This window comes from Salmo salar, unplaced genomic scaffold (genome assembly GCF_905237065.1).
Source record: "Salmo salar unplaced genomic scaffold, Ssal_v3.1, whole genome shotgun sequence".
Lineage (NCBI taxonomy): Eukaryota > Metazoa > Chordata > Actinopteri > Salmoniformes > Salmonidae > Salmo > Salmo salar.
The window spans coordinates 136,231-158,922 of NW_025548105.1; the positions used below are offsets into that span (position 1 = coordinate 136,231).

The 22,692-nt window shown below is 45.2% G+C and overlaps 1 long non-coding RNA gene across 1 annotated transcript; it reads left to right on the forward strand.

The window, feature by feature from the left end:
- The first annotated feature begins 1,893 nt into the window (after positions 1-1,893).
- On the forward strand, positions 1,894-2,698 carry LOC123732668 (uncharacterized). The gene is made up of 3 exons (XR_006763341.1): positions 1,894-1,944; positions 2,071-2,130; positions 2,362-2,698. It is a non-coding gene; the product is annotated as an uncharacterized lncRNA (long non-coding RNA).
- The last annotated feature ends 19,994 nt before the right edge of the window (positions 2,699-22,692 follow it).

The window sequence follows — 22,692 nt, forward strand, 5'->3', positions numbered from 1 at the left end:
TTAACCAGGTAGGCTAGTTGATAACAAGTCCTTTATTTAACCAGGTAGGCCAGTTGAGAACAAGTTCTCATTTACAACTGCGAAATGGCCAAGATAAAGCAAAGCAGTGTGACACAAACAACAACACAGAGTTACACATGGAATAAACAAACGTACAGTCAATAACACAATAGAAAAGTCTATATACAGTTGTGCAAATGAGGTAAGATAAAGGAGGTAAGTTAATAAATAGGCCGTGGTGGCGAAATAATTACAATTTAGCAATTAAACACTGGAGTGATAGATGTGCAGAAGATGAATTTGCAAGTAGAGATACTATTAACTAACTGCTATCTCTCTGTCCCTCTCTCTCTCTGTCCCTCTCCCTCTCTCTCTCTGTCCCTCTCCCTCTCTCTCTCTGTCCCTCTCTCTCTCTGTCCCTCTCTCTCTCTGTCCCTCTCTCTCTCTGTCCCTCTCTCTCGCTCTCTGTCCCTCTCTCTCGCTCTCTGTCCCTCTCTCTCGCTCTCTGTCCCTCTCTCTCGCTCTCTGTCCCTCTCTCTCGCTCTCTGTCCCTCTCTCTGTCTCTCTCTCTCTCTCTTTCTCTCTCTCTCTCCTTCCTCTCTCTCTCTGTCTCTGTCTCTGTCTCTCTCTCTCTGTCCCTCTCTCTCTCTCTCTCAACAGCGCTCTGCACAGGCAGCAGTGGAGGACAGTGATCAGATCTTTACTGAGCTGATCCGCTCCATTGAGAGAAGGAGCTCTGAGGTGAAGGAGCTGATCAGAGCCCAAGAGAAGGCTCAAGTGAGTCAAGCTGAAGGAGTCCTGGAGCAACTGAAGCAGGAGATAGCTGAGCTGAGGAAGAGAAGCACTGAGCTGGAGCAGCTCTCACACACAGAGGATCACATCCATTTCCTCCAGGTAACTAAACTGTCTTGTTACATGTGATATGAAATTAACTTCATGTGAAACTATTCATCTCAATCATTATGTTGTCCTGTCTGTCTCTCTCTCTCTGTCCCCCTCTCTCTCTCTCTCTCTGTCCCCCTCTCTCTCTCTCTCTCTGTCCCTCCTCTCTCTCTCTCTCTGTCCCTCCTCTCTCTCTTTCTCTCTCTCTCTCTCTCCTCTCTCTCTCTCTCTGTCCCTCCTCTCTCTCTCTCTGTCCCTCTCTCTCTCTCTGTCCCTTTCTCTCTCTCTCTGTCCCTCTATCTCTCTTTCTCTCTGTCCCTCCTCTCTCTCTCTCTGTGGCCCTCTCTCTCTCTGTCCCTCTGTCCCTCTCTCTCTCTGTGGCCCTCTCTCTCTGTGGCCCTCTCTCTCTGTGGCCCTCTCTCTGTGGCCCTCTCTATCTGTGGCCCTCTCTCTCTGTGTCCCCCTGTCCCTCTGTCTGTGTCCCCCTGTCCGTCTGTCTGTGTCCCCTGTCCGTCTCTGTGTCCCCCTGTCCGTCTCTCTGTGTCCCACTGTCCCTCTGTGTCCCCCTGTCCCTCTCTCTGTGTCCCCCTCTCTCGGTGTCTCTCTCTCTGTTCCTCTGTCTCTCTCTCTGTCACTCTGTCCCTCTCTCTCTCTGTCCCTCTCTCTCTCTGTGTCTCTCTCTCTGTGTCTCTCTCTCTGTGTCTCTCTCTCTGTGTCTCTCTGTCCGTGTCCCCCTCTCTCTGGGTCTCGGTGTCCCTCTCTCTGTGTCCCTCTCTCTCTCCCTCTCTGTCCCTCCCTCTCTCCCTCTCTGTCCCTCCCTCTCTCTCTCTCTGGCCCTCTCTCTCTCTCTCTCTCTGTCTCTCTCTGTCTCTGTCTCTCTCTCTCTCTGTCTCTCTCTCCAGAGTTATCAGTCTCTCTCCAGTATCAGTGTATCTTCAGACTTACCCAGCATCGTTGTCCGTCCTCTTCAGTACTTTGGAGATGTGAGTAAGACTGTGTCTGAACTGAGAGAGAAACTAGAAGACTTCCTTAAAGGAGAATGGACCAAGATCTCCACTACAGGTGTGTTGAAAACAATCAGAACATCAACTTTAGACCATTGAAAGTTCCCTACTAGTCATATACATGTGGAATATGGTATGATGATAACATTCCCCTCTCTCTGTCAATGTGTTTGTGTGTCTGTAGTGAATATAGTGGAGGTTGTTCTGCCTCCAGAGCCCAAGACCAGAGAACAGTTGTTACAATGTGAGTCTCTTTATTGTGAAGTAACTAACAGTCTCTTTTTACTGCCACTCCTAACAATCCCTCTAGAAATATATAGCAATAGTAGATCTAATCAAAGACTGGGTATCTATCTGACTCCTCATATTTCTCTGATTTGATCTCTGCTGTGCTCTAATCAAAGACAGGGTAGATACAGTATCTGACTTAACTTATTGTTCTGACTCCCCTCATTGGTCTCTGCTCTTCTCCCAGATTCCTGTCAGCTCACACTGGACCCAAACACAGCACACACACTCCTCTCTCTGTCTGAAGGGAACAGAAAGGTGACCTTTACAGACCAAGTTCAACCATATCCTGGTCATCCAGACAGATTCACCAACCAGTACCAGGTTCTGTGTAGAGAGGGTCTGTCTGGACGCTGTTACTGGGAGGTGGAGTGGAGAGGTGGTGTTATTACAGCAGTCTCATATAAAGACATCAGCAGAACAGGGTCAGGTAATGGATTTGGATACAATAACAAGTCCTGGAGTTTACAGTGCTCTAGAGGTGGTTATTATTTCAGACACAATAATGTTAAGACTAAAGTATCAGGCCCTCAGTCCTCCAGAGTAGGAGTGTACCTGGATCACAAGGCAGGAACTCTGTCCTTCTACAGTGTCTCTGACACAATGACCCTCCTCCACAGAGTCCAGACCACATTCACTCGGCCCCTCTATCCTGGGTTTTATGTCACTGGTACTGCTGAGCTGGTTAAACTGTAGTAGGGTCCACATAGATACTAGTCATGCTGGTGTAGTCTATAGCTGAGCTGGTTAAACTGTAGTAGGGTCCACATAGATACTAGTCATGCTGGTGTAGTCTATAGCTGAGCTGGTTAAACTGTAGTAGGGTCCACATAGATACTAGTCATGCTGGTGTAGTCTATAGCTGAGCTGGTTAAACTGTAGTAGGGTCCACATAGATACTAGTCATGCTGGTGTAGTCTATATCTGAGCTGGTTAAACTGTAGTAGGGTCAACATAGATACTAGTCATGCTGGTGTAGTCTATAGCTGGTTAAACTGTAGTAGGGTCCACATAGATACTAGTCATGCTGGTGTAGTCTATAGCTGAGCTGGTTAAACTGTAGTAGGGTCCACATAGATACTAGTCATGCTGGTGTAGTCTATAGCTGAGCTGGTTAAACTGTAGTAGGGTCCACATAGATACTAGTCATGCTGGTGTAGTCTATAGCTGAGCTGGTTAAACTGTAGTAGGGTCCATTTCCATGAATCATGATGTATGGTGTTGATGTATATTGGTTGTCATTCAGAACCATTGATATGTTTTCTCAGTTGGTTCTCTGTCTCTATGTAATTCTCCTCAGTATCATTGATCAGCTCGGCCCTAATTGATGTTTTCAGTGATTAAATATGATTTATGGTGATGGGAAATAAAAAATCCAACACTAAACTTCATCTAGTAATAGTTTTCCTTTGTTATTTATTCCAAGGTGAGTCTTTAACTTGTAAATGGATTGTGTGGAGGTGAGCTAGTGGTGTGGCTGATAGAATAGAATGAAAAGGGAGGAAGAGGAAGAGGGGAGGAGTGAAGGGCTGTTCAAGAAACCAGATGAGGAAGAGAGAGATATTCAGGGGAATTACTGGTCTCTGTTCCAAATGGTTCCCTATTCCCTACGTAGTGCACTACGGTGCTTCTGACCAGGTCTAAAGTAGTGTTCTACGTAGGGAATAGGGTGTAGATTTATTAGAATATCATGCTTTAGTGTTTGTCACAAAACAATATTAGATCTCCACCCACCCACACATTGTTATGTTGTCAAGTTGTTCCTCTGTGTTCCTGATTGAAAATCCATTAACAATGAATCACAAACTAATGATATTCCAGTTGTGTTTAGACATCTTCATGTCTGACGTCCCCCAGTTCTGTTCAGACCCGTTGAACTGGGTCACATTGTAAATGGTACAATGTGTACAAGGGTACATATGAAGTTGTACTCTTGGCTGTAGTAGATGGCCTCTACTGTTTCCGTGTTGTCGATGTTGGTGCTTATGGGAAGTGATGGCGGGACCCTCCGGGACTCTGCCTTTGGCCAGGCACTTCAGGATGGCACCCTGGAGATTCCACCACCTGCATCACTCCCTGGGGCTGAAGACCTGGGACCTGTTCCTCACGTCGTCGTCGGCGACGAGGCCTTCCCTTTAAGACCCAACCTCATGAGGCCCTACGCTGGACGCCAGCTGCCATTGCCAAAGCCTGTAAGGATCTTTAACAAACGACTGTCCAGGGCAAGGTTAGTTGTTGAATGCGCCTTTGGGATTCTGGCAGCCCGGTGGAGAATGTACCGGAGAGTGCTTGGTCTCAGCCCCTCAAATGTCGATGCCTGCGTGAAGGCCACGTGTTCTCCACAACTACCTGCGGAGGTCATTCCAGGAGCCGCTCCGGATGGAGATGGGCACGCCAAATGGTCACCTACCTGATGTCACCAGGGCAGGTGCCAACAACGCCCCCAGACAGGCACTCCAGGTGAGGGAGAAGCTGACCACCTACTTCTCATCGCCAGCAGGTGAAGTTCCATGGCAGTTTGCCGTGGAGGGAAACAGCTCTTTGAAGAGCCCAATAACACAAAGGTTATTTTAAGAACCATCCACCGTTGTCCATAAAATATCATTTTTTCCCCCAGATGACTTTATGTATCATTGTCTCTCTTCATTTGGAAGCTATATTTAAGTGACATTTGGGAGTAAAGACCACACCTTAAAACCCCTTCCCTCTCTCATTAACGTCAGTATTATACACACCTGGCATGGTACATCAGGTGAGCAGGACCACACCTTAACCCCTTCCCTCTCTCATTAACGTCAGTATTATACACACCTGGCATGGTACATCAGGTGAGCAGGACCACACCTTAACCCCTTCCTCTCTCATTAACGTCAGTATTATACACACCTGGCATGGTACATCAGGTGAGCAGGACCACACCTTAAAACCCCTTCCCTCTCTCATTAACGTCAGTATTATACACACCTGGCATGGTACATCAGGTGAGCAGGACCACACCTTAACCCCTTCCCTCTCTCATTAACGTCAGTATTATACACACCTGGCATGGTACATCAGGTGAGCAGGACCACACCTTAACCCCTTCCCTCTCTCATTAACGTCAGTATTATACACACCTGGCATGGTACATCAGGTGAGCAGGACCACACCTTAACCCCTTCCCTCTCTCATTAACGTCAGTATTATACACACCTGGCATGGTACATCAGGTGAGCAGGACCACACCTTAAAACCCCTTCCCTCTCTCATTAACGTCAGTATTATACACACCTGGCATGGTACATCAGGTGAGCAGGACCACACCTTAACCCCTTCCCTCTCTCATTAACGTCAGTATTATACACACCTGGCATGGTACATCAGGTGAGCAGGACCACACCTTAACCCCTTCCCTCTCTCATTAACGTCAGTATTATACACACCTGGCATGGTACATCAGGTGAGCAGGACCACACCTTAACCCCTTCCCTCTCTCATTAACGTCAGTATTATACACACCTGGCATGGTACATCAGGTGAGCAGGACCACACCTTAACCCCTTCCCTCTCTCATTAACGTCAGTATTATACACACCTGGCATGGTACATCAGGTGAGCAGGACCACACCTTAAACCCCTTCCCTCTCTCATTAACGTCAGTATTATACACACCTGGCATGGTACATCAGGTGAGCAGGACCACACCTTAACCCCTTCCCTCTCTCATTAACGTCAGTATTATACACACCTGGCATGGTACATCAGGTGAGCAGGACCACACCTTAACCCCTTCCCTCTCTCATTAACGTCAGTATTATACACACCTGGCATGGTACATCAGGTGAGCAGGACCACACCTTAAAACCCCTTCCCTCTCTCATTAACGTCAGTATTATACACACCTGGCATGGTACATCAGGTGAGCAGGACCACACCTTAACCCCTTCCCTCTCTCATTAACGTCAGTATTATACACACCTGGCATGGTACATCAGGTGAGCAGGACCACACCTTAACCCCTTCCCTCTCTCATTAACGTCAGTATTATACACACCTGGCATGGTACATCAGGTGAGCAGGACCACACCTTAACCCCTTCCCTCTCTCATTAACGTCAGTATTATACACACCTGGCATGGTACATCAGGTGAGCAGGACCACACCTTAACCCCTTCCCTCTCTCATTAACGTCAGTATTATACACACCTGGCATGGTACATCAGGTGAGCAGGACCACACCTTAACCCCTTCCCTCTCTCATTAACGTCAGTATTATACACACCTGGCATGGTACATCAGGTGAGCAGGACCACACCTTAACCCCTTCCCTCTCTCATTAACGTCAGTATTATACACACCTGGCATGGTACATCAGGTGAGCAGGACCACACCTTAACCCTTCCCTCTCTCATTAACGTCAGTATTATACACACCTGGCATGGTACATCAGGTGAGCAGGACCACACCTTAACCCCTTCCCTCTCTCATTAACGTCAGTATTATACACACCTGGCATGGTACATCAGGTGAGCAGGACCACACCTTAAACCCCTTCCTCTCTCATTAACGTCAGTATTATACACACCTGGCATGGTACATCAGGTGAGCAGGACCACACCTTAACCCCTTCCCTCTCTCATTAACGTCAGTATTATACACACCTGGCATGGTACATCAGGTGAGCAGGACCACACCTTAACCCCTTCCCTCTCTCATTAACGTCAGTATTATACACACCTGGCATGGTACATCAGGTGAGCAGGACCACACCTTAACCCCTTCCCTCTCTCATTAACGTCAGTATTATACACACCTGGCATGGTACATCAGGTGAGCAGGACCACACCTTAACCCCTTCCCTCTCTCATTAACGTCAGTATTATACACACCTGGCATGGTACATCAGGTGAGCAGGACCACACCTTAACCCCTTCCCTCTCTCATTAACGTCAGTATTATACACACCTGGCATGGTACATCAGGTGAGCAGGACCACACCTTAACCCCTTCCCTCTCTCATTAACGTCAGTATTATACACACCTGGCATGGTACATCAGGTGAGCAGGACCACACCTTAACCCCTTCCCTCTCTCATTAACGTCAGTATTATACACACCTGGCATGGTACATCAGGTGAGCAGGACCACACCTTAACCCCTTCCCTCTCTCATTAACGTCAGTATTATACACACCTGGCATGGTACATCAGGTGAGCAGGACCACACCTTAACCCCTTCCCTCTCTCATTAACGTCAGTATTATACACACCTGGCATGGTACATCAGGTGAGCAGGACCACACCTTAACCCCTTCCCTCTCTCATTAACGTCAGTATTATACACACCTGGCATGGTACATCAGGTGAGCAGGACCACACCTTAACCCCTTCCTCTCTCATTAACGTCAGTATTATACACACCTGGCATGGTACATCAGGTGAGCAGGACCACACCTTAACCCCTTCCCTCTCTCATTAACGTCAGTATTATACACACCTGGCATGGTACATCAGGTGAGCAGGACCACACCTTAACCCCTTCCTCTCTCATTAACGTCAGTATTATACACACCTGGCATGGTACATCAGGTGAGCAGGACCACACCTTAACCCCTTCCTCTCTCATTAACGTCAGTATTATACACACCTGGCATGGTACATCAGGTGAGCAGGACCACACCTTAACCCCTTCCCTCTCTCATTAACGTCAGTATTATACACACCTGGCATGGTACATCAGGTGAGCAGGACCACACCTTAAACCCCTTCCTCTCTCATTAACGTCAGTATTATACACACCTGGCATGGTACATCAGGTGAGCAGGACCACACCTTAACCCCTTCCCTCTCTCATTAACGTCAGTATTATACACACCTGGCATGGTACATCAGGTGAGCAGGACCACACCTTAAACCCCTTCCCCTCTCATTAACGTCAGTATTATACACACCTGGCATGGTACATCAGGTGAGCAGGACCACACCTTAACCCCTTCCCTCTCTCATTAACGTCAGTATTATACACACCTGGCATGGTACATCAGGTGAGCAGGACCACACCTTAACCCCTTCCCTCTCTCATTAACGTCAGTATTATACACACCTGGCATGGTACATCAGGTGAGCAGGACCACACCTTAAACCCCTTCCCTCTCTCATTAACGTCAGTATTATACACACCTGGCATGGTACATCAGGTGAGCAGGACCACACCTTAACCCCTTCCTCTCTCATTAACGTCAGTATTATACACACCTGGCATGGTACATCAGGTGAGCAGGACCACACCTTAAAACCCCTTCCTCTCTCATTAACGTCAGTATTATACACACCTGGCATGGTACATCAGGTGAGCAGGACCACACCTTAACCCCTTCCCTCTCTCATTAACGTCAGTATTATACACACCTGGCATGGTACATCAGGTGAGCAGGACCACACCTTAAAACCCCTTCCCTCTCTCATTAACGTCAGTATTATACACACCTGGCATGGTACATCAGGTGAGCAGGACCACACCTTAAACCCCTTCCCTCTCTCATTAACGTCAGTATTATACACACCTGGCATGGTACATCAGGTGAGCAGGACCACACCTTAAACCCCTTCCCTCTCTCATTAACGTCAGTATTATACACACCTGGCATGGTACATCAGGTGAGCAGGACCACACCTTAAACCCCTTCCCTCTCTCATTAACGTCAGTATTATACACACCTGGCATGGTACATCAGGTGAGCAGGACCACACCTTAAACCCCTTCCCTCTCTCATTAACGTCAGTATTATACACACCTGGCATGGTACATCAGGTGAGCAGGACCACACCTTAACCCCTTCCCTCTCTCATTAACGTCAGTATTATACACACCTGGCATGGTACATCAGGTGAGCAGGACCACACCTTAAACCCCTTCCCTCTCTCATTAACGTCAGTATTATACACACCTGGCATGGTACATCAGGTGAGCAGGACCACACCTTAACCCCTTCCCTCTCTCATTAACGTCGGTATTATACACACCTGGCATGGTACATCAGGTGAGCAGGACCACACCTTAACCCCTTCCCTCTCTCATTAACGTCAGTATTATACACACCTGGCATGGTACATCAGGTGAGCAGGACCACACCTTAACCCCTTCCCTCTCTCATTAACGTCAGTATTATACACACCTGGCATGGTACATCAGGTGAGCAGGACCACACCTTAACCCCTTCCCTCTCTCATTAACGTCAGTATTATACACACCTGGCATGGTACATCAGGTGAGCAGGACCACACCTTAACCCCTTCCTCTCTCATTAACGTCAGTATTATACACACCTGGCATGGTACATCAGGTGAGCAGGACCACACCTTAACCCCTTCCCTCTCTCATTAACGCCAGTATTATACACACCTGGCATGGTACATCAGGTGAGCAGGACCACACCTTAACCCCTTCCCTCTCTCATTAACGTCAGTATTATACACACCTGGCATGGTACATCAGGTGAGCAGGACCACACCTTAAACCCTTCCCTCTCTCATTAACGTCAGTATTATACACACCTGGCATGGTACATCAGGTGAGCAGGACCACACCTTAACCCCTTCCCTCTCTCATTAACGTCAGTATTATACACACCTGGCATGGTACATCAGGTGAGCAGGACCACACCTTAAAACCCCTTCCCTCTCTCATTAACGTCAGTATTATACACACCTGGCATGGTACATCAGGTGAGCAGGACCACACCTTAACCCCTTCCCTCTCTCATTAACGTCAGTATTATACACACCTGGCATGGTACATCAGGTGAGCAGGACCACACCTTAACCCCTTCCCTCTCTCATTAACGTCAGTATTATACACACCTGGCATGGTACATCAGGTGAGCAGGACCACACCTTAACCCCTTCCCTCTCTCATTAACGTCAGTATTATACACACCTGGCATGGTACATCAGGTGAGCAGGACCACACCTTAACCCCTTCCCTCTCTCATTAACGTCAGTATTATACACACCTGGCATGGTACATCAGGTGAGCAGGACCACACCTTAACCCCTTCCCTCTCTCATTAACGTCAGTATTATACACACCTGGCATGGTACATCAGGTGAGCAGGACCACACCTTAACCCCTTCCCTCTCTCATTAACGTCAGTATTATACACACCTGGCATGGTACATCAGGTGAGCAGGACCACACCTTAACCCCTTCCCTCTCTCATTAACGTCAGTATTATACACACCTGGCATGGTACATCAGGTGAGCAGGACCACACCTTAACCCCTTCCCTCTCTCATTAACGTCAGTATTATACACACCTGGCATGGTACATCAGGTGAGCAGGACCACACCTTAACCCCTTCCCTCTCTCATTAACGTCAGTATTATACACACCTGGCATGGTACATCAGGTGAGCAGGACCACACCTTAAAACCCCTTCCCTCTCTCATTAACGTCAGTATTATACACACCTGGCATGGTACATCAGGTGAGCAGGACCACACCTTAACCCCTTCCCTCTCTCATTAACGTCAGTATTATACACACCTGGCATGGTACATCAGGTGAGCAGGACCACACCTTAACCCCTTCCCTCTCTCATTAACGTCAGTATTATACACACCTGGCATGGTACATCAGGTGAGCAGGACCACACCTTAACCCCTTCCTCTCTCATTAACGTCAGTATTATACACACCTGGCATGGTACATCAGGTGAGCAGGACCACACCTTAACCCCTTCCCTCTCTCATTAACGTCAGTATTATACACACCTGGCATGGTACATCAGGTGAGCAGGACCACACCTTAACCCCTTCCCTCTCTCATTAACGTCAGTATTATACACACCTGGCATGGTACATCAGGTGAGCAGGACCACACCTTAACCCCTTCCCTCTCTCATTAACGTCAGTATTATACACACCTGGCATGGTACATCAGGTGAGCAGGACCACACCTTAACCCCTTCCCTCTCTCATTAACGTCAGTATTATACACACCTGGCATGGTACATCAGGTGAGCAGGACCACACCTTAAAACCCCTTCCCTCTCTCATTAACGTCAGTATTATACACACCTGGCATGGTACATCAGGTGAGCAGGACCACACCTTAACCCCTTCCCTCTCTCATTAACGTCAGTATTATACACACCTGGCATGGTACATCAGGTGAGCAGGACCACACCTTAACCCCTTCCCTCTCTCATTAACGTCAGTATTATACACACCTGGCATGGTACATCAGGTGAGCAGGACCACACCTTAAAACCCCTTCCCTCTCTCATTAACGTCAGTATTATACACACCTGGCATGGTACATCAGGTGAGCAGGACCACACCTTAAAACCCCTTCCCTCTCTCATTAACGTCAGTATTATACACACCTGGCATGGTACATCAGGTGAGCAGGACCACACCTTAACCCCTTCCCTCTCTCATTAACGTCAGTATTATACACACCTGGCATGGTACATCAGGTGAGCAGGACCACACCTTAAAACCCTTCCCTCTCTCATTAACGTCAGTATTATACACACCTGGCATGGTACATCAGGTGAGCAGGACCACACCTTAACCCCTTCCCTCTCTCATTAACGTCAGTATTATACACACCTGGCATGGTACATCAGGTGAGCAGGACCACACCTTAACCCCTTCCCTCTCTCATTAACGTCGGTATTATACACACCTGGCATGGTACATCAGGTGAGCAGGACCACACCTTAACCCCTTCCCTCTCTCATTAACGTCAGTATTATACACACCTGGCATGGTACATCAGGTGAGCAGGACCACACCTTAAAACCCCTTCCCTCTCTCATTAACGTCAGTATTATACACACCTGGCATGGTACATCAGGTGAGCAGGACCACACCTTAAAACCCCTTCCCTCTCTCATTAACGTCAGTATTATACACACCTGGCATGGTACATCAGGTGAGCAGGACCACACCTTAACCCCTTCCCTCTCTCATTAACGTCAGTATTATACACACCTGGCATGGTACATCAGATGAGCAGGACCACACCTTAACCCCTTCCCTCTCTCATTAACGTCAGTATTATACACACCTGGCATGGTACATCAGGTGAGCAGGACCACACCTTAACCCTTCCCTCTCTCATTAACGTCAGTATTATACACACCTGGCATGGTACATCAGGTGAGCAGGACCACACCTTAACCCCTTCCCTCTCTCATTAACGTCAGTATTATACACACCTGGCATGGTACATCAGGTGAGCAGGACCACACCTTAACCCCTTCCCTCTCTCATTAACGTCAGTATTATACACACCTGGCATGGTACATCAGGTGAGCAGGACCACACCTTAACCCCTTCCTCTCTCATTAACGTCAGTATTATACACACCTGGCATGGTACATCAGGTGAGCAGGACCACACCTTAAAACCCCTTCCCTCTCTCATTAACGTCAGTATTATACACACCTGGCATGGTACATCAGGTGAGCAGGAGCACTAATTAAGGTTATAGGACATACAGTTAGTATGATAACTAAGGGAAAGGGTAACCTAGGCTCCATACAAATAGTACAGTTTAACCCTTCCCTCTCTCATTAACGTCAGTATTATACACACCTGGCATGGTACATCAGGTGAGCAGGACCACACCTTAACCCCTTCCCTCTCTCATTAACGTCAGTATTATACACACCTGGCATGGTACATCAGGTGAGCAGGACCACACCTTAACCCCTTCCCTCTCTCATTAACGTCAGTATTATACACACCTGGCATGGTACATCAGGTGAGCAGGACCACACCTTAAAACCCCTTCCCTCTCTCATTAACGTCAGTATTATACACACCTGGCATGGTACATCAGGTGAGCAGGAGCACTAATTAAGGTTATAGGACATACAGTTAGTATGATAACTAAGGGAAAGGGTAACCTAGGCTCCATACAAATAGTACAGTTTAACACCATGTTCACTGGCCTGACAAAATACAGGTGGGAAAAGAATGAATTAGGAAGAGAATGTGTTTTTACTTTCATCTTGTCGTAGATCTGCGAAGGTGTAGGGACGAAATGAGCAGATTAAGTCTAAATGAGATATTAATAAACAACTGACTATGAAAACATCATTAAATAAGTATTCAAGTACAGGAAAGGACATGACCGGTAAATGTAAAAAATGTTTAAAAAAAATACAACTATTGAAAGAGGTGTGTGTGCGTGTAAACATTTCAAAAAGAGCATCTGTGAATTCTTCAGTGTTTGAGTTTCAATTCTGTCAATTCAGAAATCTATGTAACACTAATAATGAATGCTATCCCGAGACTTTATAAACTAATGACTATGAATTGACTGAATTTAAACGGAACAGACGTGTGTGAAAAGAAAGGTACAATGAGGGAGGTGAAGAACAACAACCAGACAACTCCTCTCCTCTTCCTGTCCTTCCTGTGAGCTGCTCGGCTAAATGGACTCCATCTCTGGAAGGGAACAACAACCAGACAACTCCTCTCCTCTTCCTGTCCTTCCTGTGAGCTGCTCGGCTAAATGGACTCCATCTCTGGAAGGGAACAACAACCAGACAACTCCTCTCCTCTTCCTGTCCTTCCTGTGAGCTGCTCGGCTAAATGGACTCCATCTCTGGAAGGGAACAACAACCAGACAACTCCTCTCCTCTTCCTGTCCTTCCTGTGAGCTGCTCGGCTAAATGGACTCCATCTCTGGAAGGGAACAACAACCAGACAACTCCTCTCCTCTTCCTGTCCTTCCTGTGAGCTGCTCGGCTAAATGGACTCCATCTCTGGAAGGGAACAACAACCAGACAACTCCTCTCCTCTTCCTGTCCTTCCTGTGAGCTGCTCGGCTAAATGGACTCCATCTCTGGAAGGGAAGAACAACAACCAGACAACTCCTCTCCTCTTCCTGTCCTTCCTGTGAGCTGCTCGGCTAAATGGACTCCATCTCTGGAAGGGAACAACAACCAGACAACTCCTCTCCTCTTCCTGTCCTTCCTGTGAGCTGCTCGGCTAAATGGACTCCATCTCTGGAAGGGAACAACAACCAGACAACTCCTCTCCTCTTCCTGTCCTTCCTGTGAGCTGCTCGGCTAAATGGACTCCATCTCTGGAAGGGAACAACAACCAGACAACTCCTCTCCTCTTCCTGTCCTTCCTGTGAGCTGCTCGGCTAAATGGACTCCATCTCTGGAAGGGAAGAACAACAACCAGACAACTCCTCTCCTCTTCCTGTCCTTCCTGTGAGCTGCTCGGCTAAATGGACTCCATCTCTGGAAGGGAACAACAACCAGACAACTCCTCTCCCTCTTCCTGTCCTTCCTGTGAGCTGCTCGGCTAAATGGACTCCATCTCTGGAAGGGAACAACAACCAGACAACTCCTCTCCTCTTCCTGTCCTTCCTGTGAGCTGCTCGGCTAAATGGACTCCATCTCTGGAAGGGAACAACAACCAGACAACTCCTCTCCTCTTCCTGTCCTTCCTGTGAGCTGCTCGGCTAAATGGACTCCATCTCTGGAAGGGAACAACAACCAGACAACTCCTCTCCTCTTCCTGTCCTTCCTGTGAGCTGCTCGGCTAAATGGACTCCATCTCTGGAAGGGAACAACAACCAGACAACTCCTCTCCTCTTCCTGTCCTTCCTGTGAGCTGCTCGGCTAAATGGACTCCATCTCTGGAAGGGAACAACAACCAGACAACTCCTCTCCTCTTCCTGTCCTTCCTGTGAGCTGCTCGGCTAAATGGACTCCATCTCTGGAAGGGAACAACAACCAGACAACTCCTCTCCTCTTCCTGTCCTTCCTGTGAGCTGCTCGGCTAAATGGACTCCATCTCTGGAAGGGAAGAACAACAACCAGACAACTCCTCTCCTCTTCCTGTCCTTCCTGTGAGCTGCTCGGCTAAATGGACTCCATCTCTGGAAGGGAAGAACAACAACCAGACAACTCCTCTCCTCTTCCTGTCCTTCCTGTGAGCTGCTCGGCTAAATGGACTCCATCTCTGGAAGGGAACAACAACCAGACAACTCCTCTCCTCTTCCTGTCCTTCCTGTGAGCTGCTCGGCTAAATGGACTCCATCTCTGGAAGGGAAGAACAACAACCAGACAACTCCTCTCCTCTTCCTGTCCTTCCTGTGAGCTGCTCGGCTAAATGGACTCCATCTCTGGAAGGGAACAACAACCAGACAACTCCTCTCCTCTTCCTGTCCTTCCTGTGAGCTGCTCGGCTAAATGGACTCCATCTCTGGAAGGGAACAACAACCAGACAACTCCTCTCCTCTTCCTGTCCTTCCTGTGAGCTGCTCGGCTAAATGGACTCCATCTCTGGAAGGGAACAACAACCAGACAACTCCTCTCCTCTTCCTGTCCTTCCTGTGAGCTGCTCGGCTAAATGGACTCCATCTCTGGAAGGGAAGAACAACAACCAGACAACTCCTCTCCTCTTCCTGTCCTTCCTGTGAGCTGCTCGGCTAAATGGACTCCATCTCTGGAAGGGAACAACAACCAGACAACTCCTCTCCTCTTCCTGTCCTTCCTGTGAGCTGCTCGGCTAAATGGACTCCATCTCTGGAAGGGAACAACAACCAGACAACTCCTCTCCTCTTCCTGTCCTTCCTGTGAGCTGCTCGGCTAAATGGACTCCATCTCTGGAAGGGAAGAACAACAAGCAGACAACTCCTCTCCTCTTCCTGTCCTTCCTGTGAGCTGCTCGGCTAAATGGACTCCATCTCTGGAAGGGAAGAGAAAAACAACACATACAAGCTTAACATAATAGAAAACCATAAAAGGTGAGATTTATGTTAACTAAATACTGCTTGTATAGTGTAGTTAGAGGCATAAATATTGGAACAGTGCAGTAAAGTTGGTAATACTTGCTGTTTACTCATGGAATTTGTATTTCAGAGATAAAGATGAGATGGTCTTGATGCACCGGTGGGGACAACACTTGTGGATGATGTAGTAGAGGGTCTGGCTGTAAAATTGCCACTCGTTGCCCAAGGCACAATAAATGGATCCAGAAAAGAAAGAATGTGGCAGAAGCACCAAGGCTGCTGGCCTGAAGCTGCTGACCCAGACCTCTTCTTCTCTTTCTCTGTCCTTCTCTCTCTCTGATACCTGTCCCTGAGTCCTCTCCACTTCCTCCTCCAGTCTTCTTCTACATAGACATGATAAGCCAAACCATTACCTAGCATACCTATAGTTATTAGATAGTTATCATGGATATGTCACCTACTGTACACATAGACACACACACGGTTATCTGACCAAATTATCAGGGGTACAGTAGTATCTACCATTTCTAGGACTATTTATGACATACACACTCACTCTTTCAAACATGATTATTTGGTAAAGTTATCAGGGGTAGTAACTAGCATAATTTATTTGACTATTTCTTTCACACACACACACCTCATTGGCTAGGTTAGCAAGCTAGGTTAGCTAGCTAGCTAACTAGCCACATCTAGCACGTGCTCACTACTAAACTGACCTGGCAATCCTACTATCGTGGACACTTGTCTCCAAGCAGCATTTTTTGTGTTTATGTCCCTGTAGCTGTCAGCAGTTGTGTCAAAAGACACGGTTTTGAGGATACTGCGAAAATGATTCTCTCCTCCATGTGTACAACCGCATGCGACCATCTGCAAAAGGTGCCTGCATCAGTATAGTTGCCTAGCTGCGCAAAATGTTACGTAGCAGTGATGCAATGACGCAGTCGGTGTGTTCGAAGCGTCAGTATAGTTGCGTAGCTGCGCAAAATGTTACGTAGCAGTGATGCAATGACGCAGTCGGTGTGTTTGAAGCGTAAGTGACCCGTTATACAAAATAAGAATTGTTCTTATCAGCCTGACTAGGGCTGGGCGATATATCGATATAAAAAAATATATCGATATATATTTTAAATGTGATATGAAATTAGACCATTTCGCATATATCGATATAGTTGAAATTTGCGCTTTGATTCTTGCTCCAAGCAAGCTGCAGACCCGGAGCTCTCTGCGCTGCTCCCCGCGCCTCCTCTTTCATGCATAGAGGGCGGAGGGGCAGGAACAGACACTTCAACAAACATGGAGGAAGCAACAGCGTCTGCGGAGCGTTTTGACGAGGAATTGGTTAGTAAAAGAAAAAGCATTGGCTCAGTCATTTGGAGATGGTTCGGATTCAAAGTATCAGATGAGCAACAAAATCACGTTATATGTAGGCAGTGCCATAAAAAAAGTTACAGCCAGGGGTGGAAGCACTACAAATCTTTTTCACCACCTAAAACAGTGGCACAAACTGCAATACGAAGAGTGTGTGAAACTGCGCGCTGCAGAAGCCCCAGCCGCAAGCCGTCGACAACCCGGAAAAGCTCCAGCCCCGAAACAAAGCTCACTGCAAACTTCATTTTCCCGCAGTGAGCCTTTATGAAAAGAAAATTGGCAAGTGGTGTACTATAACTACAGCGGTGTCCTATCACATTGCTAAAGATATGGTCCCTGTTGCAACTGTGGAACAAGTCGGATTCAAAAAGCTACTGAAAACTATGGACCCGAGATATGAGCTTCCCAACTACTTTACACGAGAAGCACTGCCACAAATGTCCACTGAAGTCAGGCAGAGCCTTGCTGACCGGCTCGCTAACGGGACCCATTTTGGCGTTGACCAGCGATATGTGGTCGAGCAGGACAATGTGAGCCTTTACATGAAGCGTGACATGTTCACTTCATTCAACGACTGGGGGAGATGAAAACAGCGTCGTGTCTCCAAAACAAGTTATTTCCCCCCAGGATCACACCGGTGAGCATATAGCTGAGGCCTCGCAGGACGCAAGCTGGGAAACTCCAAGAAAAGCATCCGGTTGCTATAACAACCGCCAACGGGAGCGACGTGGTCAGAGCGGTGGAGCTGAACGATGAGGATGCAGTGCTTCGGTCAGACTACACTTGGCTATTGGGGAGTGCAGTGTTTTATTAAGGAGTATTCACATATTTTACTTTAAAGAAAAAAACATATTAAAATATTAGTTTTTTATTATTTTCCTTTGTGTCTGTCTGCAACTTGTTTTGTTTTATGCTGCTGTCTTGGCCAAAAATGGATTAATAAAACACAAAACATAAAGTGCTAAAAGTAAAATCCCTTACAATACAGGATGGTAGATTTCAGAACCATATTTATTAAGTTATTGGATAAGAATTAGTGATGCATTGATGTGTTTACCACTTTAATGTTACAGCTGGTAAAGGTGAGGTAATTATGACTTTAAAATGCTGGTTAGCCTGTTGATATCATCAAGGTAACATATTTAGTTATTATGATAGACTATAGTTTTTTCTCTGGATTGAAGAGCCAACTGCAAAGTAACTAGAAACTAATGTTGACACGTAGGTAGGCCTAAACATTGTGGAGTTTTTAGTGGAGTAGAAATATGAAGTAGCATTAAATACTAAGCATAAATACTAAGAACAACAACAAGAACGAAACATCAGTAAATGTACATACAGTATAGTCATCATTTATAAATTATATACAAATAATAATACATACAAATCACTTACAGGATTCAAATTCACAAAATAAATGAATATAATATTTGATATTTATGATTAGGACTGGCGTTGATTTAAAAAAAATAAACTATGAAACAAGAAAATATTAATGTAGAATATTTCTAAAGCTTGATTTTGGAAAGCACTTAGTTGTATGAGTGTGTTAAAGTGAAAACAGAGTCAAATTTCTCGCATAAGCACATTTGTTTAATAGTTTTTTTTATGATTCTGACAGGACATGGCATGAATGACAAGCGCGTCACCCGGGCCATTTCTCTGTGCAAGAGAATTGTAAGCTGTTTTTGGTACAGCTGGAAGAAAAGGAGACATCTTGCTGAAGTCCAGATTCAGCTGGGTCTGCCAAGTCACCAACTCATAACCGAGTCTGCCACACGCTGGGGATCAAGGCAGCAGATGATAGAGAGAGTCCTGGAGCAGGAAGGAGCACTGGCCAAAGTCCTGTCTAATGACAAAAAGACCAGGCACCTTGTCCCTACCTGGCAGGACTTAGAGGTCCTAGAAGCAGTCCAAAAGGTCCTGAAACCTCTCCAGGACTTTACCGATGCTTTGTCAGGTGAGGAGTACGTCACTCTATCATATGTAAAACCTGTGCTGCACCTTTTTAACGACAGTCTCCTGGCATGTGAAGAGGGTGATAGCGAGCTTTGCAAATCGATCAAGACCGGCATTGTTGAGTACCTCAACCGCAAGTATTCTGACCCAGCCACTACTGACCTATTGGAGATGGCTTCATTTGTGGATCCACGCTTCAGGGCCACCTATATCCCAAGTGAAAAAGTTGATGCATTGAAGCACAGAGCTGTCTTGGAGGTGGAGACGCTACTGGCTGATCAGAGCAGTTGTCAACCGCCTTACCTACGTGTGCCAACTGTGCCTGAGCCTGCAGATTGAGAAGCAGCAGTGGCACCAAAAGCTAAGACACTGGCAAGCTTCTTCAAGCAGCGCACAGCCACCACCACTGCGCCACCAACCAAGAGGGGAGGCTATTGATAATGAACTGTCAAGTTACTTGCAGTCAGCAAGTGTGGAGAGTGACACTGATCCCCTCAAGTGGTGGAAGGATCATGAAGTTGTCTTTCCAGCTCTGAGCCACCTGGCAAAAAGTATCTCTTGGTACCAGCTACCAGTTCACCCTCCGAAAGGGTTTTCAGCTGCAGTGGCAATATCGTGACCTGCCACAGAGCATCTCTGAAGCCGGATGCCGTTGACAGGCTGGTGTTTCTCGCACAAAATCTTTAAACGAAGGAGGACACGCTTGTCTTCTAATGTCTACCTCAAGACAGCATTACTGTTTATCAAAGTAAAAAAGAGGGGGAAAATGTTTATTGAGTTGATAGTCTGTTTGTTGTGCAACTGGTTGAGGCTGTTCAGATAAGAAATTGAGTTAACAAAAAGCAAATGGTAATCTCAGGCTGATGTTTAAAAACATTTTCTCAAACTGAGCACTTTATTTTGTTCTTTATTTATATATAATTGCTGCCCTTACTAGGGTTTGTCATATTTTATTATTTTGTAATGTTCGTTATTTGCATCTGTGGATTTGTTAGAAAGGAGAAGAAATCTGTAATTTGATTTTAATAAGCCATTTAAAGTTGTCAAACTAAAAAAAAGTTGACTTTTCTCATAAATATATATAATATTTATTTCAGAAAAGATAGGCCTATTTTATTTTATAGGCTATTTTTGTTTAAGATATTTGTATTTATTTAAATGTGCACCTTATGAAGCTTTGATTTCCAAAAAGGTCGTCCTGTTGTTCTACAGTGTTTATGTTTACATGTTGTTGTTATTTGAACAGCTGAGCATTTAATCTGAACCAGGTGAAGAGCCCTGTTTATTGTTTATTCATTTGATTTTTCAACTGTTCACTGAAATAGCCGCTTTCAATAAAACTACTTGAGACATGTCATATCTGGCTTTGACTTTGACTGAACATTTGCTCTCACTTTGCAGAAAAAATATCAGGATATATATCTTATATCGATATTCAGCCTAAATATATCAGGATATGACTTTTGGTCCATATCGCCCAGCCCTAGCTCAAGCATTATTGAGCACATCTGCAGCAATAAGTGACTGACTGACCTGACAGGTGACTTGACAGGTGACCTGCCATGATACTATGCCTTTAGAGGTGGGGGTGGAAATGCAGTTGTTGTTCAGTCACTGCATGAATATTAAATATGGGTTATGCATATTCCATTTTTTTGTCCTCTAGTAAAACAAGTTGTTGTTGAACCAACTACCAATACTTCAATAAAATAGACGACTATTACATATTGGCCTATGTGTTTTCTTGCTGTGTTTCCATCCAGTAAAACTGTTAAGGAGAGAACGTTAGCATACAAAAGCTGTCCTCAATCTTCAGCTGGGAAGATGTCCAGTTCCAGTTATGATGTTGGCAAATACTGTTTGTGGTTTCTGAAAGTACAGAATAAAGAGGAATTATTCATTAGAATACAATATAAGGATATAGCAATAAAACAATATTACAAATAACATAAAAATAGTTTATTGCATTGACAAAATCTCAGATTTGAGTTCTAACAGTAAGAAAGTAACTTTTGAGCTCCACAAGGGGGCAAGGCAGGGCAGAACAGAGCCATGCTGAATAGACCAAATAAACAAACCATGGTCATATGTTTTATTTTATTTAACTAGGCAAGTCATTTAAAATGCCGTATAATGCTTGAATTTTAATTTTGAGATTATTTTGTTGTTGTCCAACCAATCCCTTTTACAGTCACACCAACATGATGTATATGATACTTTATCAGTGTTTACAGTCACACCAACATGATGTTTATGATACTTTATCAGTGTTTACAGTCATACCATGAAATGATGTATATGATACTTTATCAGTGTTTACAGTCATACCAACATGATGTATATGATACTTTATCAGTGTTTACAGTCACACCAACATGATGTATATGATACTTTATCAGTGTTTACAGTCACACCAACATGATGTATATGATACTTTATCAGTGTTTACAGTCACACCAACATGATGTATATGATACTTTATCAGTGTTTACAGTCATACCATGAAATGATGTATATGATACTTTATCAGTGTTTACAGTCATATCAACATGATGTATATGATACTTTATCAGTGTTTACAGTCACACCAACATGATGTTTATGATACTTTATCAGTGTTTACAGTCACACCAACATGATGTATATGATACTTTATCAGTGTTTACAGTCATACCAACATGTATATGATACTTTATCAGTGTTTACAGTCACACCAACATGATGTATATGATACTTTATCAGTGTTTACAGTCACACCAACATGATGTTTATGATACTTTATCAGTGTTTACAGTCACACCAACATGATGTTTATGATACTTTATCAGTGTTTACAGTCATACCAACATGATGTATATGATACTTTATCAGTGTTTACAGTCACACCAACATGATGTATATGATACTTTATCAGTGTTTACAGTCACACCAACATGATGTATATGATACTTTATCAGTGTTTACAGTCATACCAACATGTTTATGATACTTTATCAGTGTTTACAGTCACACCATGAAATGATGTATATGATACTTTATCAGTGTTTACAGTCATACCATGAAATGATGTATATGATACTTTATCAGTGTTTACAGTCACACCAACATGATGTATATGATACTTTATCAGTGTTTACAGTCACACCAACATGATGTTTATGATACTTTATCAGTGTTTACAGTCATACCAACATGTTTATGATACTTTATCAGTGTTTACAGTCATACCAACATGATGTATATGATACTTTATCAGTGTTTACAGTCACACCAACATGATGTATATGATACTTTATCAGTGTTTACAGTCACACCAACATGATGTTTATGATACTTTATCAGTGTTTACAGTCACACCAACATGATGTATATGATACTTTATCAGTGTTTACAGTCACACCAACATGATGTATATGATACTTTATCAGTGTTTACAGTCAC